Below are 20,207 nucleotides of genomic sequence, written 5' to 3'. Positions count from 1 at the left end.
AAATAAATATCAGTAAATCCATAAAATAAATGGACTATATCGCAGCCTTTGAAAATAAAGGGTAGGTTGATGTGTATTGACATAGAAAGACCTCTCCATATATTTTTAAGTGAAAAGGTCAAGTTGCAGAAAACTGTGTACCAAAGTGTGCATGTATATATACATATGTGTGTGCATGTGTTTGTATATACATAGGAAAATGTATGGAAGGACATAAAATAAACTATTAACTGTGGTTACTTCTAGGGAATGATTGGAGCCAGGTCACAAGGACTTTCACTTTTTCTCTCTAAATATTTATTGTCTGTATTTTTACAATGAGCAGGTACAACCTCTATTATTAAAGATAAAATACACAAAGAAAATATTTTTTAAATTACAGAAAAGGGCTTGACCCAATTGCATCTTATTTTAGGAAGCTCACAAGCAGGCAGGGTGGAGGAAGAGAGGAAGGTATGTGGACCATTGGGAGACAGCGCAGCCCAGGCAAGGGATGTGAGGACCTCAAACAGGACATTGGTGAGAAGGATGGAAAAAGAGGAACAATTCTGAATTAGAAATGGTGTGTCATAGGCTTTGTGTTGATTTCCTAATAATAAAGAGGGATTTGTCTTGATAGTTCATGTTTCATGATAGAAAGAAATGGAGAGATGGCCAGGATCCAGAATTCTCCAAACTGTGAACACCACTGTTTAAGTCCCTAGGGTGTCCGTGCCCAGAGAATAAGGAGAATAAGTCCAGCCAAACTGACCAAGTTTGGTATCAAGCCAGCTCTGGTTCCCCTACTCCAATGGGAAGCCTTTGTACAGCAACTATACATTAGCCCTGGTGGTCTATGGTCTTTATGAGAGCCAGGCTCCTTGGCCCCTTTTCCTCTTGGTCAGCACCTTCAAGATTTTCCATACTTATGGTGAGAAGAAGCAAAGAAAGGCAATACAAACTCCAAAGCAAGTGCATGTGGAAGAGGGCAGGCATTTAAAACTCAAATTGGCTATACCTGCTTTTGTATTCTGAAGGTGCCTAGTGATGGATGGGGCTTTAGAAAAGGGTATGGGGGTGAGCTGACTTAAGCCATGTTTATGTGGAACATTAGCTCCCTTTCCACTGCCGAGACAGGTGGAGGAGGAGAAGTGAAGGCACAGAAAATTTGTCCCCCCCATCTAACACAGCCATTAACAATCTTTGATTATACAGAGAGGCCCAGAGCTGGGTTTGGAAGGAGGGGCAGAGGAAAGAAAAGGATGAGCAAGTTTATGAAGGACTAAAGCCTGAATCGGTAGAAAGAACAAAGGACAATAACTTGAATATGTGCTATTTAATTCTAAATTGTTTGTCTGTGACATAAACTGTCTCCTTCTTCTCCAAATATTTAGTAAAGTCTGTTACACACCCCTAGGCCTTATGATGGTGGGTTTGGGAATGGGCATAGATAAATGGAACGGATAACTCCCATATCTGGGAGAAAAAATATGAAATAATGACGGCCCATACTGAACAGCAAGACAGACAATCCATGAAGCTGGGGATTAGGTCAATTTCATCATTAAATCTTAAAAGAGGGGACAGCTCACTCTAATTTGTAGGGTAAATGGTGACAAAATCGTTAAGGCACCTGGAACATGCAGTTCACAGGGATCAACCCTCTGGAGCATGGAGCAGAGCAGAAAAAGGTAGGGAAAATACCTAATGGGCAAACAGAGAATTCCCAGCACACACAGGCACCCCATCTTCAAAGAGGAGCAGGGAAATGCAATTCTCTTGTATGCCCTGAAGGGGAGAAATGGAAACATTTGGTGAATAGCCAAAGTGACAACCACAATAGGTTCACTGACTGAGGAAATTTCTTGGACTGTCTAGAAACCAGTGCAGAAACCACGGGGATTATGTGAGTTGGGGGCTACTATTACAGAATCCTCCTTAACCAAACACTGTACATTTCTCAGCATATTATTCACTCCTCCAAAATGCCCTGTGAAGTAGGATTCCCATTCCTTCATGGCCTTGTACCCTGACTGCCATGGAAGCAGGATAATTTAACTATCTGGGTATCTTTGAGAGGTGGTGATAAAAAAGGAGCTTTCTTATATCTTTCACATTTATATAATGCTTTGAAGTTTAACAAGCTTATTTATAAGTATTGTCTCATTTTGTACTTGAAATGATCTCATGAGGTGTTATTACTATCTTTTATATATTGGAAATGTCTCTGAGAGACATGAAATGCCCATAGAGACAGAGTGAGTTAGCAACTTCCACAAGTTTTTACTGTTAGTCAGACCCCATACCAGGTGCCAGTGGCACAGCTATGAAAAACATCAGATGCTCTGCCATCTGAGCTTCCCTGTTTTGTGGTCATAGTGGCTGCTTTCCTTTTGGGGTGGGAAAATCTGGCACAACTTGCATAGCCTCAAACAGTGATAAAGCTGATGGGTTTCTGGAGCAGCTGCTATCTGGGTGCTTGTGGATGTTCCATGTTGGGGTCTACTGAGGAGGGTCTTGGTGCCTGAAAGCCTGAGTCCAAGTAGGTCTTGTCTGAGCTTGTTTTGACTTGGTTCTCCAGGTGGGAGGACTCCTGGGAGCAACTGATTCCAAAATACAAGCATAGTGGTTTCTCTGGGAAAATACCCTATCAGATACACCAACTAAACCTCCCTCCAATATGAAAAACTGCATAGGAAACGATTGCAAAGTTCAGGAGGTCACATGTGGCTCACTGAGATATAGAAGCAAACAGAGAAAACTTTTTTCTCTTCTCTTTTTTTTAAATCTTGGGTGGGCTCTAAATGGAGAACTCCTAGTTTTCTGTCTTCTAGGCTTTAGCCAGAGGTATTCACAGACCGAAGAGAGCCAGAAGAAAAACCATCCCCCAAAGAAAAACTGCAAGGGTAGAAGAATCTCTCTTCTCACTTTTCTCAATCTTTGTGCTCCCCCCTTCCCCAGGGAGAGTCAGAGGGGAGTACCACCAAGATAGAATTCATTCCTGTTGTATAGGTGGGACTCCAGCCGAGGCTCAGGAGCTTCAGGGGGCCATGCTGTTTGGCCATGCTGGCCAGTTGTCTGCAGAGGTGGGGCTCCACCCTGATAGCCTTGCCCAGGGAACTTGCTGAGAGCATGCCCTTTGGATGATCTGGATGTGAATCCTGGATCTGCCTCTAGCATCCATGTGACCTTGGCAAATTTCTCATCTTTTCTCTGATTCAACTCGGGTAGGAACCAAAATAGGGATAATAATAATAGAACTTACATGCCAGGTAATACATGGTAATCTATCAGTAAATGTTAACTACAGCTATTATTGCTGTTGCTGCTGTTGTTCTTATTTTATTGCACAGAGCCCATCTCAGCTCCAGGTTTCCAAAATAAAAGTATTCTAATTTCTGAAAGATGTTGCACCTCCAGAGAAAGCATAGAGAGCCACAAGAAGTTAACTCAGCTGTTTTCCCTGGCTGGTAGTAGACAGATCATTTCAGGACACAACTGTCCCACAGGAGAGGCAGCCCCTAGGGGAAGAACTTGGGCTTTTGTGCCCAAGCTCTGAATCCAGGCTCTGCTCCTCACCACTTTTGTGAGCTTGGCAGGATTTCAAATCTCTCCCAGCCTGATTTCCTCATCTATAGGCCAGGGACATAATATAACCCCAAGTATATTTATGTGGATGAGAAATAATATATGCAAAAAGCCTTGTATGGTGCCTAGCTCATGGTAGGCTCTCAATAAATTGTAGGCTAGTATTTCGGTTCTTACCATTCCATCGGATCAATGGCTAATCTGTGTGATTCATGACATAGAAGTTCAGATGAATGTACACACACACACTTAGACATTCCCCTCTTGGACCTAGAATGGCCATGCTTTTGGGTGTGGTCTTCTTTTCTTGACAGGAATTGGTCCAGATATTTACTTTAAAAGCAATGAGGGACAGATGAAGGAACAGACATGGAAGAGTAAAACAGAAGAATAACTATAATGCCTAATGGTTGCATTGCACTCTGCAATTTACAAACCATAAATTTCACCAAAATTGCCTCAAGTCACATTTTAAGCAGTGATTTAAATCAACACCTCAGATAAGACTATATTTCAAGCCAGCAGCCCTCACCGTAGAGCACAAGCAATTTCACAAATAATCTGTCTTTGTCCCTTGGTTAATTGTGTCCCTAGATAGTTGGGCAAGGATTACAGTTTGTACCACTGGACTTCCATCCAAGTATCAACCTTGCCCAGTAAATCCTAAACTAAACCACAACCTCAAAGCCTCTTAAGTAAATAGACAGCGGCCAATCACCCAACCATAACTTATTGGTGTTCTACCTTATTTCTAACCTTGTTATAGAGCTGATCTCAGATACAAATACATTAGACATTAAAAAAATAAAACCAGTAAAAATTGATTTCTAATCATTATACTATCGCCTAGACTATTATCTTTCTTTTAAAGTAAATTCAGATTAAGACTAATTTACATTGATTTTTAAAACCTAAACTGCATGTTCATCTAACTACAGTCAAAACACGGGACCAAGTTTTATATGATTATTTAAGCCTGTTGGAGAGCTAAAGTGAACAGCATTTATGGGTGACCCCAGTCTGCACTGAGAAGGTGTTATTACTTCTAATGCTGTATGTCATTTGATGTGGTGCCCTAGGAACTAAACAGTCCACTTTACATATGTATTACTTGAGACCCTGCCTTCCCTCACCCCCTACACCACACTAAAACAAAAGGCCTGGGTGGGGGTGGGGGGAATCTTAAGTGTTTGGGGAAGATTAAGGATGAGAAATTGTTCATAGGCAAGTTCTGATTATTACCATTGTGCCTAAAACAGAGTTCAGCACAAAATAATAGACACAATAAATACTGATTAGTAATACTTATATACACTCATGGAGAGAACTGTGATGCAGTTAACCAAAGTTTATGAGTATTTGACATTGCCACATTAGATGTTCCTATCCTATCTCCAAGCAACCTTCTCTAGCATTTGGGGAATTCTCCCAGTACCATGCACGTGCCTCAAGGAAAGGTGGCCCGTCATCCTCATCTGCAGAGACAGATTCTGATTAGTCTAGACTAGGAGTTGGCAAACTTTTTCTTACAGGACCAGACAGTAAATATTTTTGACTTTGTAGGCCAAGGGGCAAAATCAAAGGTTTTACTGAAATTCTTATATAACCATTTAAAAAGGTAAAAACCATCCTTATTTCCTAGGCCACAATTAAAAGGTGGCTGGCTGGATTTGGCCTGCAGGGCAAAGTTTTGCATGCCCTTGGTTTAGGCCATCATGACAATCACATGCTCTTCACCAATGATGGTCAGAAGTCTTGGCTTCAGCCCATAGAACACAGCATTTCCCTAAGGACAGGTATTGGTCTGGGAGTGGGTACATGAGTTGAGGCGACCCAATAAGACCAAAGAGAAGAACATGATTCTATGGTTAGGAGAACAGTTTTCTTGCTTTTGCTTTCTCTCATCCTCTTTCCCTTCCTCCCTTTCCTTCCCCTTACTGGAGATGAACAAGTAAGCATAGTGCAACACTTGCTGCTGAGAGCCAACTTGTGACGATTAGAAAAGCCAACCTGAGAAAAAAAGCATCCACATGGAGAATGACAGAGCTGAGAGAATCACAGAGAAGAGAGACATAGAGCCTTGATCATACATGACCTGGAGCCCATCCCACTTTAGTGGTTTCTTATATAAAATAATAATAATAACAAATTGCACATATTGTTTAGGCAAATTTAACTCAAGCTGACGGCTTCTTGCAGCTCAAAGCATTCTGATACAAAGTGAAAATTAGGTGTCATTAAGAAATATTAATATTGAGAATTTTGTAGCTAATAGACTTAGGCTGCTTATGTAGGAACAAACTGTTCTCCCTGCACCCTTAATTATTCCCCATCTATTTCTAAGAGTCTCCAAGAGAGTCTCATCTGTGCTAAAAGCATGTAGGCTCATATTTTTCTGTTCCAGCCTCTTTGTTGATGTCTGCTGCCAGCAAGTCCTGATGTCTGGAGATCCTGCCATGACTGGATGGAGATGCCTGCCAATGACTTCTGTGAAGAAGCTACTTGGCCATCTTGAATGCCACCTCTAATACTCTCCCCTGCCCAATCACCATATAACAAAACCATGTTGTGTTCTGAGCAGAAATGTGGGAAATGTTCTGCTCCCTGTTTTAGAGCAGGCTAAGCTACTGCACCAAAGAGACTCCAGCATTCAGTGACTTAAAAGAATAAAGAAGCTTATTTCTCTCATACATAATAGTCAAAATGAATGTCCAGTTCAGTGTGAAAAATTTGGGGGTAGGAGGCTCAGATCTTCACAGTCTTTCAGGGACCCAAGCGGGTGGTGGCTCTGTCATCTTCAATGAGTAGCTTCTAGACCACTCTGTTGGTCTCCCTTCCAGGGAGAAGGGAAGAGCACAGAAGAATGAATGTGAGGGAGTTCATGGGACAACCTGAAAGTGGCACACACCACTTCTGCTCACATTCCTCTGGAGAGAATGTACTCAGCTCACATGTCCACACCCAGCAAGGGAGGCTGGGAAATAGTGTCTCTGGATAGCCATATGCCAAATTATAATTCGAATGCTATGAAAAAATGGAGGAATGGAATTGGTGGCTAAACAGCAACCTCTGCCACGTTCTTCTATGTGTTGTTACCCAGATCCCCAAGCCACACCATTTGTGCACCAAGAATCACAATCTCCGGTAAACAGTCCCTTTAGCTTCCTCTCTAGCCTCAGAGTTTCTCTCCTCACATTGATTTTGAAGCTTGCTTTTAACTATTATTCTGTTTGATTCTTAAACCCTGATGAGAAAGATTGGACAAATGTTACTGACTCAATTTTACAGATAAAATACCAGACTTCGAGAGATTAAATGACTTGCCTACGTTTACCCAAGTTTTTGGCAGAGCTGAGACCTGACAAAGACTCCTTCCTTGACTAAGCTCAGACAGGCTTCTCTGAGCCTGACCAGACCTCATTCTTGGGCATGTCCTCAAGAGTCCTGTTTAGCAAGCACAGTGTAGCCAGAATCCCCTACCCTCAATATCCAACCTAATTCCTCATCCTCCACCAGCCTGCTCTAAAACAGTGATGTCTTATCACCCTGCCCTGCCTTCAGCAAGAATCCTGTTAGGTCAGTTTAGCCAGAATTCCCCCACACCCCTGAGGTTTCCTCTCAGTAATTATCCATCCATCAACCCTCTCACCCTGCTCCTTGGCTATAAATGCCCACTGTTTCTTGCTGTATTCAGAGCTGAGCTCACTCTCCCTCCCCTACTACAAAATCCTATTGCAGTAGTCTTGAATAAAATCTGCCTTAATATTTTAACAAGTGTCATGAATAATTTTTTCTTTAACAGTCCAGAATTCAGGTATCTTGGTTCAAACTGGGTACTTTTTCATTACAACCCACAGACTAGGCAAAAACAACACACATTTGCCCTCACTCACACATGCTCATCCACAAAACAATACATCGCATGTCAAAGGAACTAGAAAAATATCCAGTCAAAGAGGAATCAGAGCAAAAGCTCCAGAGGAAAAGGGTACTTGTTCTCTATTCTCCCTGAAACCTCTCATCCATTCTCTGGCCCCTCTCTGCTCTGCCTTGTTCTATGGAAACATTTCTTGGGTTCCCTGGCTGGCTGGTTTCCAACAGGCTGTAACCAATGGGAAGCACCACAAGCAATCAGAGGGCAGGAGAATCAGGAGATAGAGTCTCTTCCTTGTTCCTTCCCCAGAAATAGTTGCATCCCTCCATAACTGCCCTTTGCCAGACAGCCCTCTTCCTTGGCCCCAGCTCTCTCTGGGCTCTAGTCACACTCCTTCCTTCCCTTGACCCTTTAGTCCTAGTGGTGATAATAGTTTCCACCATTTCTACTGTCTGGAACGTCTTTTAACCTTACCTTACCCTTGCTTCCTCCATATATTAATGTTTCTTCACTTCAACTATTTGGGGTAAATTATTTCCTTTTAGAACAAATAATGATACAGAATACATGTGGGTCATCAGATTTCAAGCTAGAGCAAGTGTGGCTGAGAGTCATCCCCACATCTGCAATGAGCATGCTTCTCTCCTAACCTACCCATCACAGTAACTTTCCCTTCCACTAATTCAGCCTGTAGACACCACCAGGGAAACCTAGCCAAGCCCTGTGGTTGCAAAGTTGAGAGTTTTTTCTTTAATTCCCCTTCTTTTTCTGCAGACGCAGATTTTGGTCAATGCTTTGTGGTTTGTGGTTCCTTTGTTGGTGATGCAGTCAGCAGCAGTGGGGAGGTTAATCAATCCCTCTGAAGGCAGAGAGAACATTGGGATGATATTTTATACTGATTAGAATCTCTTTCCAGTGCTACTTATGCTCAAAAAATTCTCACAAGGGAACATGAGGGACTACTATCCATAAAAAAGGATTAATTATTGTGGGCTTTTACCCTGTCTAAGAGGCTTTTGGTAATATTCGTGACAACAATATAATAACTAACGTTCATTGAGGATGTATTTTGTGCCCAGCTGTGTCCTCAGGACTTTACGTGCATTTACTCATCTAATCTTCATAAAGGAGGAAGGGACTATACCTTGGAGAAAAGAGATAAAACTTTTTATTCTGACTTCAGAATCAAAGAACATTGGAGTACAGGGAAACTTACAGTTCACTGAATTTACCTTTCTTTCTATAGATAAGGACAATGGGACTCAGAGACACGATGTGGCTTCTCCACATCATGGAGAGCTGGCTAATTGGTAGCAGAGCCAAGATGCCACCCCAGAATCCTCTTTCTTCTCCTTCAAGCATATTAAGTCTATAAATCAACGTGAACCCTTAAGTTATCACCTCAGCAATTCATGAGACAGGTTGACACACAGAAAGGGGGAAGAGTCTCAGTTAAAGATACCCCACATGCTGACTCATTGTACATTAGCTGCATAGGAGAATGAAGAGAAAATAGACATGGTAGGTGAGCCCTGGGGTTCATGAAGTTCAGAGGCACTTCTGAGGCCAGGTGGTTCTCTATCACCAAGATAAAGGACACCATCCCCAGAATAAACTAAGACTTCTGAGAAGTACTTACCACTATGCCCATTCTGGTCTCGTGGAGGGGTCAAAATAAACTCTCTAGACAGGCAAACTCTTTCCATAACAGGCCAGATAGTAAATACTTCAGACTTCCCAGGCCATATGGTCTCTGTTACTAATCAATTTTAATGTCCGTCCAAGTTCCAGTTTGCTATGTTTTTATTTAATTTAACATTCATTAGTCACAGTTTGGATGTCATCGATTTAGGTGCTGAGGAGAGGGATAAATTAGACACTCTTTCAATATCTGACTTCTGTTTCTGGCAATATTGCAACCTAAATTAAGAGAATCCCCTGCTGATATGACACATTTAAAAATATTGAAGAAAATATTTTTTTAAGTAAAATATGGCTGTGCTGATGGAAAAGTAAGAGAATTTCTTGTAGATCAGAAAGGAAAATATCGAAAGTGCTAATCCACCGAGGTGAGTGTTGGAACCAGTATTTGCCCTAGAGAAAAATCTCCATTCTGGCAGTCTATAATCTGAGTTTTAATAGACTGCTACAGGGAACAGAAGACAAAGCTTAGGGCCTGAATAAAGAACTTGTATTGAAGTCTCAACTGAAGCCAGGATCTTCAAGGGATAATACCTTCAGTGAGGAAAACAGAAGAAAAAAAAAATCACCACAGAAAGCAATATGGTTGGGATATATGATTGTCTTAGTCTTGACTCTGGATGATTGGGAAAAAAAGAAAGTTTCCTTTGTAAGCTGCACTTGTGCTGCTCTAGGCTGAAAGGTGTACCAACCATCTGGACCAAAAAATATAAAATTTTACTTTAAACTAGTTCTGGGTTGGTAGTATCAGTAAAACCTGGGAGAAGTACAAGTCTTCTATGGAAGAACACACTTAAATACCAAGCAATTTCCACAGATAAAGTGTGCAGTACGCTGAACAATTACCCCTCAAAATGTCCATATTCTAATCCCTGGAGTTTGTGAATGTTACCTAATACAGCAAAAGAGACTTTGCAGATGTGATTAAGCTAAGAGTCTTGTGGGGAGATTATCCTAAATTAGCTGAGTGGGCCTTAAATGTAATCACAAGCATACTTATAAGAGGGAGAGAGAGGGAGATTTGACACAGAGGAGAACATGATGTTAAGAAATTGCAGAGAGAGATTTGAAGATACTACACTGCAAGTTGAAGATGGAGGAAGGGGTCATGAATCAAGAAATGCAAGCAATGTAGCTCTAGAAGCTGGAAAAAGCAAAGAAATATTTTATCTTCCAGAGCCTCTAGAGGCTCTGCCCAATGAAATCCTTTTTGGACTTCTGACCTCCAAAACTATAGGAGAATAAAAGTGTGTTGTTTTAAGTCACCAAGTTTATTGTAATTTGTTACAGCAATAACAGGAAAGTCCAAGGAATATGAGCTCACAATTTTTAAAAAAACCACTAACCATACAAGGAAATAAACTCTAATGAGAAAGAATCTACAAAAACAACATACTACAGAATTATATCTGCAAATATAGCAGATATTGAGATTGAAAGATGCAGAATATTAAATAAGATTAATTAATACATTTGAAGAAATAAAAGAAAGAATTAAAAGTACAATAAAATAATGGTAAAATATATAAGGCAGATTTAAAAAAACAGAATTTCTAATGTAAAAAGTATAATAACTGAAATTGGAAACTTAATATATGTGCTAAACAGATCAGACATAGCTAAAGAAAATAATTGGTGTCCTGGAAGACAGACATGAAGAAATTACCTAGAAATTATATAGCACAGTGCAACATAGATGAAAAACATGAGAGAAAAGTTGAGACATAGGGGATAGAGAGAGATGGTCCAATATATGTCTAATTGAAGACCCAGAATAAGACAATAGAGAGAATGAGAAAGGGGCAATAAAATATTCAATGAGATAATGACTGAAAATTGTCCAGATATGATGAAAGTTACCAAAGAAAATTGTCCAGATATGATGAAAGTTACCAAACCCTCAAATTTAAGGATCTTATTATATCCAAAGCAGAATAAATAAAAAATAATCCATACCTAAACACAGTGTGTGGTGAAACTACAGAATACTGAAGATAAAAACCAGCTTCAGCTTGGGGCAAAAAGGATTAGGGGCAGATTATCTACAAAGAAAGACAGATTAACAACTGACTTAGTAATATAGAAATCCAAATTCAGTAGTATCATATATTCAAAGAGCTTAGAGAAAATTGCTTTCAACTTATAATTCTATAACCAGAAAAACTGTTTAAAATGAGGGAGGAGTAAAATTTAAAAAAAAATTCCTAGATCAACAAAAACAGAATTTTTACCTCTCCCCAAATGTAAGTATTGGAAATTCTAAAAGCAAAAGTAAGATGATATAAAAGTTTGAGAAAAAGGAGTGATGAGTAAATAAATTGATAAATATGTGGAAATTTGTGAGGCTAAAAAGGACAACAGCTAATAGCAAGAGAAGAGTGGGCTAACCTCGTTCACATTCCTTACATTATTTGGGAGAAAGGTAAAGACATGATACATGTTAGACTTTTAAATATGAATATTAAACTTTCTAGGAAATGACTAAAATAATAATACAGATAGAATTAAGGCTTTCAAATTAATAGAGAAAAAATGTAGTGAGAGAGAAAATATCTCAATTTGAAAAACTTTAAAAAAAAAGGGGGAATAAAACTCTAGAAAAGTCAGGGCAAAGATATAGTGTAAAATATGTTAGAAATGAATAAAATATATCTGTAGTTATAAACATTATAAAATGATGAAACTATTCAGGCAAAAGACAAGGATTCACAGAACAAATATTTTAAAGTATATAAAATCCTGCATTATGTTATTTTCAAAAGACACAATTAAAGCATTATGGCACAGCAAAGTTGAAAGCGAAGGAATGCAAAAGGATAGTAAAATTCTAACGCAACACACAGCTGGGTTCTATCAACATCAGAGAAAATTTATTACTATGCAAAAATAAGCATTACTAGAGATAAAAATCATTGCATATTGATTAAAGGTCCAGTTCATCAGGAAGATATAACAATTCTAAATTTTATGTACTTAATAATATTGATTCAAAATATGTAAAGTTAAGTGACAGAACGTTAAAATAAGAAATTAATATCTCTACTATCATAACAGGAGACTTTAACATACCTCTGTAAATAATTGATAAATCGAGCAAGGAATAAAAGAAACAGTAGGGGGTATAGATTTGAATCCTGCAATTAAAAACCTGCACACAGCTACTTCGGATCTCACCATGTTTCCAAGCGTAAACGGAACATTTACATAAATTGGTCATGTTCCAAGCAGTAAAGGAAGTCTCAATAAAGTCCAAAGTATCAATATAGAGGCCACATTCTTCAACCATAATTAGACTAAGTTAGATTCAATTATGGAATGGTAACTAAATAAGACAATATTCCTGCCCCCAAGAAGTTTATACTCTAAAAGCACAGACATAGAAGAAGCAACTAATTCATACAAAAGGCAGGATAAGTTCTAATAGAAATGCAGAAAACAATTTTGAGGGGATTATAAAGGAAGATCAATTGATTGTGACTAGAAGGATCAGGATCAATCAAATGGATGTGGTAACACCTAGGCTGCACCTTGAAGGATGAGGATGGAGCACAGGAGTAACAGCCTTCCAGGCAAAGGCACAGGATTAAAATTGAATGCCCAGCACTTTGGGAATGATCAGTAAGGTCAGTTTTTCTAAAGATTGTTAACCTTTCTTTTGCTAAAGGCCTCTTTGGCAGTCTGGTGATGCCAATGGACAACCTCTCCAAATTTGTTTTTAATGCACAAAATGAAATTAGAATTACAAAGGAAACCAAGTATAGTGAAATACAGTTATAAAAATATTCAGAAATATAATTTGCGTTGTGTTGTAAAAATAGATGTGTGGGGCTAATAACAATTATAATTTTAAAGTCACAGTGAGATATAAACAATACATTTGTTGGATTGTTTGTACTGTATTGTTGCAGAGACTGCAACAACTGTAATGTGATATGGAAATATCTGCAATTTCTACTAGTGACAAAGTCACAACACTGCTAACGCCACTGTGATTGGTTTCCTACATTCATTATCAAAGGAAATGCTAAACTTCACTTAAAGATTAGTGAAAACAAAGATGCAATTCTCTCACAGAATTTGGTCCATAAAAGATATTATAGGAAATATAAGCCTGATCATGAATTACTTTAGGCGTTAAATTATGAAAGAAATTTGAACTTTTTGTGTGGGCAATGAATATCATGAAGGTTTTGACTCAATATTTAAAGTTTGTGTTATTTTATTGTGTTTTTTTTCTCCTGCATTAATAAAGTGTTAAGTGAGACTGAAACTCTCCCCTTACCCTAAATATTTTGAAAAATATCCTTTAAAAAGGCATACTCTTAGAATGTATGCTTGTCAAAAAATACATACCCTTAGATTAAAAATGACAAAGATGGTTCTTAGCTGAAAGTTGCAAATATAGAACTATCTAAATTTCAAAGTGTTGAAAGGTCCTAAAATTCAAGGTGTTTCTGTTATCCCCTACTGCATATTATGGAGGCCAAACTGTTACCACCTTCAGAATACCACATCCAAGTCTTCCTCTACTCCCCTCGTGTTTGCATAGTAAGTCTGTTTTAGTTGCCTGAAGTGCACATGCCTCATTTTGGTAATCTACTTTAGTCTATTTCTGTGCACTGGAAGACAGTCCAATTCACTATTCCACACTTCAATATTAATTTGTCTTTTCAGCTATTTCAACAGAGGATATGTGTCCTCTGCTACAATTTGGCTCAAATCCACCCGTCATTTTATTGACCTACTGAAAACAATGTCGAATGCATTCCAGCTTGCAGATAGAATTTGCTTTAGCCACACATGAAACCAGGACACTGTTAAGTGTCTGTTTTTAAAAAGAACATTCACAATGACAGAGATCTTCCACATGAGAATGAATATATGTCTAAAAACTAACATATGGAACAACGAATAGGAGTTTTCTAAATTTAAAGGTTAAGCAGATCACTCGAAATTACAGTCATAAGTGGGTGATGTATGCATCTACTGTTGACCCAGAAACATTCTCAAACATTTCCTTTAAATACTGATTTATAAAGGGTATTTTCCCCAGTAGTTTTAGGAGAAGCACTGAGTAACCTAGGTAGATCATTAAAGCAGGCTACTTTAGAGAGAAAGGAGCAAATTATTTCCTAGTATAAAATTTTCCTTCAGTAAACACATTTATGAGACCAAGAAATGAGGATGAAAGATTTTTTTTAAATTTTCTTAAGGGCTTGTGATCCTTAATAAAATTGTACATAGAAAAATCCAATGTAAGTGTAAGTTTAATGCCCCTTATCTGTGGTGCAGTTCTCTGCATTGTAAGAGAGGGTTGCTGTTATTTATTTTGTGATTCACATGGTCCCAAACACATAGGAAAATGGCAAGTAATCATTCCATAAATGTGAAGTGGGCAGGACTAATGGGATTTTTCTTAAATCCCCAACCAGGATGAATGCAGTGCTTTATTTATCAGGCGAAGGGGGACTTCACTGACAGGACAAACAGAAAAGCCCCATTGGAATTAGGCTCTGTTCTTCATACTCTGCTTACAAATGCCTCTGTCTCTAGCCACGAAGCAAATTATTCAACATGATTCCCAGGGTTGATCTGCCTACAAAAGCTACATAACACCTTCTCTGTTACCTTGAGTTGTTATTTTATTTAAAATGACATTATTTGCTAGATTCAAAAAAAGGAAATAATTCTCAAAGTGGATCTCTTCCAAAGAATTCTAAGAATAGAAGAGTCCCTACCTCTTCACTCAAATATTAATATACATTTTGGAAAACAGTCTTTTTGAAAATCCATACTTCACAGACTGCCATATGGATTTTCAATTGTGTTTCAATTTCAAAGCAATTCCTACCTTTGCCAAAAACACTGGTCCTAAAAATAGATTCATTTTTCCTGTTAATTCAAGTGTATGTGTGTGTGTGTGTGTATATATATATATATATATATGTATATATATATATATGAAACTTATAATCACAGAACATTTAAAACATTAGTTTTAAAAACTGAACAGGGCTTCCCTGGTGGCGCAGTGGTTGGGAGTCCGCCTGCCGATGCAGGGGACACAGGTTAGTGCACCGGTCCGGGAAGATCCCACATGCCGCAGAGCGGCTGGGCCCGTGAGCCATAGCCGCTGAGCCTGCGCGTCCGGAGCCTGTGCTCCGCAACGGGAGAGGCAGCAGCAGTGAGAGGCCCGAGTACTGCAAAAAAAAAAAAAAAAAAAAACTGAACAAATTTAGCTAATTGTGAAGAATATGGGTATAATTTAAGAGAAATACAAAGCAACATTTTGACAACAATTATCTCTAGAAATGAATAGATTTCTAAGCTTTAATTACTGGCTATAATTCATTTCTACAAAATGAAGATGTCTTTTCATGCACAAATTAACCAGCAAATTTTTTCTGTCACATAGATTGCTAATCCAGGTTCAAGTCTTAGCTCTTCCACTTTCTAGCTGCCTAACCTTGTAAATCACAGTCACTCAGAAACAGTAAAATGAGGATAAAATTATCTTCCTCTTAGGTTTTGAGGAGTAAATCAAATAATGAATGAGAACATGCTTTGTACTATAAAGTGTTATTGAAGGATTAAGTATCACCAGAACTTTTTAAAGTACAAGCTGAGATATCATTACTCATATTTGATATATTATAAAATGTCTCTCTCAACCCTTTTGTCTTCCTGAACCCCTTTTCCCTCTCTGAATTGGCATGAAAACTTACTGATTCTGCCAAATGAGTCTGGATGTGAACAGCCATTTATTTGAAGACCTGTGTGAACATTAGTTGCAAAAAGAGAGGTGCCAGTATATGGCATTACAAAAATCACTAGGCATTGTTATTACCTCAATATTTGGTACAGAAAGTAAGTCAAATGCATAAAAATGCCATTTTTTTGTACATCAGAAAAGCCAAAATTTTGGCAATTTCATACGTTCTACCTATTATCTATTGAAAAAACGAATGAAAAGAATTCATTGTTTTCTTCAACTGTACAGAACGTATTTAAATGAAATAAAGGATTACTAACTGCCTTGAACACACACACACACACACACACACACACACACACACACACGCACAAAAAGAACAAACAAAAAAAGAATGATCTTCATAGGTTGAAACATCAGCCACTAGTATTATTTCCCCTCATTCATTTGTTATGTCTTATAGTCTAAGCTAATTTAGGTCTTTTAGATAATGAAATTACCTAAAAAGTCACACTATTACTGAAAGAGTCCTGCTTAATAATATTGCACTGATCTATTATAAACCTTTTAAATTTTAGATAGTTTACTTTTCTGCTTATAAAAATAATAAATGCTCATTGTAAGAGATTTGAAAAATACATAAAAAATATAAAGAAGGAAAAAAGAACTTAACCTCTGTTTCACAATCCACTGATAGCTAATATAAACTTCCTGGTATATTTCATTTCAGATTTTTTTCTCTACAGTTACTTTTGGCATAGTTGAAATGAAACTATACATAAAATTTTGTACCCTGCCTTTTTACACTTGGAAACTGTATAAGATGTTAAGTCACCCTTGGTAAATGTGAATTTATAGAGAAGTTAATTTCTTATTACATAGGTATGTCATATTTTACAGAATCGTTCCACAATTGTTAGACACAGAGTTGTATATCCAATACTTCAGTGAACATCATTATGCACACTATTTTTCTCCATTACATATTTTCCTTATGAGGAATCTCAGAAATAGAATTATTGCGTATAAAAAGGGACTCTTTTTAATGTTCTTGATACGTATTAGTAAAGTGCTTTCCCAAATGTATACTATCACCAATGGTGATTGAGAAGGCCTATTCAATTTGAAATATTACCACCTCAAAATGCTATTAAATGTTTCAGTTCTTACTTGTGAGTGTCCTCCTGCAACTCTATACTGTACTGTAGATTATAAACATGCAGTTTGGTTATTTTAGTTCTACAATAGAAAGTCTTTTCTTCCCTGCAGAAGTTGGTTTTACTTTAATGTTATTTGTGTTATTTTGACAAATAAAAAACACTTTGACTCTGTCACTACAGTACCAATCAGTTAATGGCAAATATGTTTTCAGTTATTCATGTAGTTATTTACTTTATTCAACAAATAGTTGCTAAGCACCTACCCAGATACTTAGTACCAAATATTTGAACCTGGACACACAAAAGTGGAAATTAGAGATGATAAACCAGTAAACAAATGCAAAAAGTAATTTCAAATAGAGATTGCTAAAGAGGACATAAGTTTATTATAGAGAATGGTAGGGATGTAATATTAGATGGGATGGTCAGGTCAACCTTCTCTGATGAGCGGGCATTTGAGCAGGGACATACATAAAAATAAGTCTCTAGGGCTTCCCTGGTGGCGCAGTGGTTGAGAGTCCGCCTGCCGATGCAAGGGACACAGGTTCGTGCCCCGGTCCGGGAGGATCCCACATGACGCAGAGCGGCTGGGCCCGTGAGCCATGGCCACTAAGCCTGAGCGTCCGGAGCCTGTGCTCCGCAACGGGAGAGGCCACAACAGTGAGAGGCCCGCGTACCGCAAAAAAATTAAAAAAAATAAAAAAATAAGTCTCTAGTCTTATGAAGTTCGGTAAGAACCAAGTCCCTGATATTGGAATAAGTGGACAAAATGAAGAGGAAATGATGGCAGATTGCTTAAATTCTCATAATGTGAGAACCAAGATCACAGCTTAGAAATTCAACGCAACAGAAGCTTGAGCCAAGACTGAAGGCAAATGACATATTCCTAGCTTCATTAGGTACAGTTCTTTTTTTTCATCTTAATCATATTCTAATGAGAAAAGTCACATGCAAATTAAGTAAACTACAATTAGGCTAAGTAGCTACAGTTTGGGGAAGAGCTCAGGATGTGTTTGTGCAATATACAAAGTATAAGATCTTAAGAAAATAGTCTTCAGGGGGTGATATTGGAGCTGGGGCCTTTGCTTGGGGCCTGAAGAGAGGGGGAGGGGTGGTGCTGGGTGGTGGTGGGGGTCGGGAGGGAGGCCTCTGGAGTCTGGAGTTCCGGAGTTTGGAGGCGCCTACCTCCGGGCTCTGAAACTCCACACTCCGGAGGCCCTCCTTTCCACGTGCTGCCTCTCCGCTTCTGCGCTGGTCCTGGGTGGACACCCCTACCCACGCTTAAATGTTGCCCGGCCTAGGCCCCACCCCAAGCTCAAACGTCACCACCCCCACCTGCCTAGGCCCCGCCCCACTCAAAACCCCACCCCTGCCTAAGTTCCACCCCATATAAACTCCGCCCCCATAGCAAAGGCTTTTTTTTTTCTTCTTTTTTCCTCTTTTAGATTGGGGTCCTGTTTTACCTTGTTGATTCATTGTTATTAATTCTTTCATATTTTTAATTTTCCTAATAAATCTTTTATTTTCTAATTTTATTTTATTCTTTATACTTTGTTAATGATCTCTCCTTTTGGCTTGTTCCCCCTACCTTTTTGTTTTTTATTTATTTACTTTTCCTTTTTTCTGTGGTGGTTTTATTTTACCTTGTTGCAGTTGTTTCGAATATAGCTTTATTTTTCCTAATATTTTTTATCTTTCTAATTTTATTTAGTTTTTATTCTTTGATATTGTACTACTCCTTTTTTTCTTTCTTTCTTCCGTTTTTCCTTTTTTTTTTTAACCGTTCCACAAAGCTTGTGGTATCTTGGTTGCAAGGTTGGAGGTCAGGGCCAAGCTTCTATGGTGGGAGCAGTGACTCCAAACTACTGGAATAACAAAGAACCTCAGACCCCAGGGAATATCACTTGAAGTGAGGTCTCCCAGAGGTCCTAATCTCAGCACCAAGTCCCAGCTCTATTCAACTGTCTCCAAACTCCAGTGCTGGATGTCTCAGACCAAACAACCAGTAAGACAGGAATACAGCACCACCCATCAAAAAAATAAAAAATGAAATGAAAAAACATTTGTTACAGATGAAGGAGCAAGGTAAAAACCTACAAGACCAAATAAATGAACAGGAAGTAGGCAACCTACCTGAAAAAGAATTCAGAGTAATGACAGTAAACATGATCCAAAATCTCAGAAACAGAATGAAGAAAATACAAGAAATATTTAACAAGGTTCTAAGAACTAAAGAACAAAAAAACAGTGATGAACAACACAATTACTGAAATTAAAAACACTCTAGAAGGAATCAAAATAACTAAGGCAGAAGAACGGATAAGTGAGCTGGAAGATAAAATGGTGGAAATAACTGCCAGGGAGCAGAATAAAGAAAAAAGAATGAAAAGAATTGAGGACAGTCTCACAGACCTCTGGGGCAACATTAAATGCAACAACATTTGAATCATAGGGGTCCCAGAAGAAGAAGAGAAAAAGAAAGTGTCTGAGAAAATATTTGAAGAGATTATAGTCAAAAACTTCCCTAACATGGGAAAGGAAATAATCAAGTTCAGGAAGCACAGAGTATACCGTAAAGGATAAACCCAAAGAGAAACATGCCAAGACACATATTAATCAAATATTCAAAAATTAAATTCAAAAAAAATATTAAAAGCAAGGGAAAAGCAAAAAAATCATACAGGGGAATCCCCATAAGGTTAACAGCTAATTTTTCAGCAGAAACTCTGCAAGCCAGAAGGGAGTGGGAAGACATATTTAAAGTGATGAAAGGGAAAAACCACAACCAAGATTACTCTACCCAGCAAGGATCTCATTTAGATTTGACAGAGAAATTAAACCTTTACAGAGAAGCAAAAGTTAAGAGAATTCAGCACCACCAAACCAGCTTTAAAACAAATGCTAAAGGAACTTCTCTAGGTAGGAAACACAAAAGAAGGAAAAGACCTACAAAAGCACACCCAAAACAATTAAGAAAATGGGAATAGGAACATACATATCAATAACTGCCTTAAATCTAAATGAATTAAATGCTCCAACCAAAAGACATAGCCTGGCTGAATGGATACAAAAACAAGACCCATAAACATGCTGTCTACAAGAGACCCACATCAGACCTAGGGACACATACAGACTGAAAGTGAAGGGGTGTAAAAAGATATTCTATGCAAATGGAAAAAAAAAGAAAGCTGGA

This window comes from Aethalodelphis obliquidens, unplaced genomic scaffold (genome assembly GCF_003676395.1).
Source record: "Aethalodelphis obliquidens isolate GAN/ISIS:26980383/991018 unplaced genomic scaffold, ASM367639v1 scaffold26, whole genome shotgun sequence".
In the NCBI taxonomy this organism is placed as follows: domain Eukaryota; kingdom Metazoa; phylum Chordata; class Mammalia; order Artiodactyla; family Delphinidae; genus Aethalodelphis; species Aethalodelphis obliquidens.
This window is presented reverse-complemented; position numbering follows the sequence as displayed.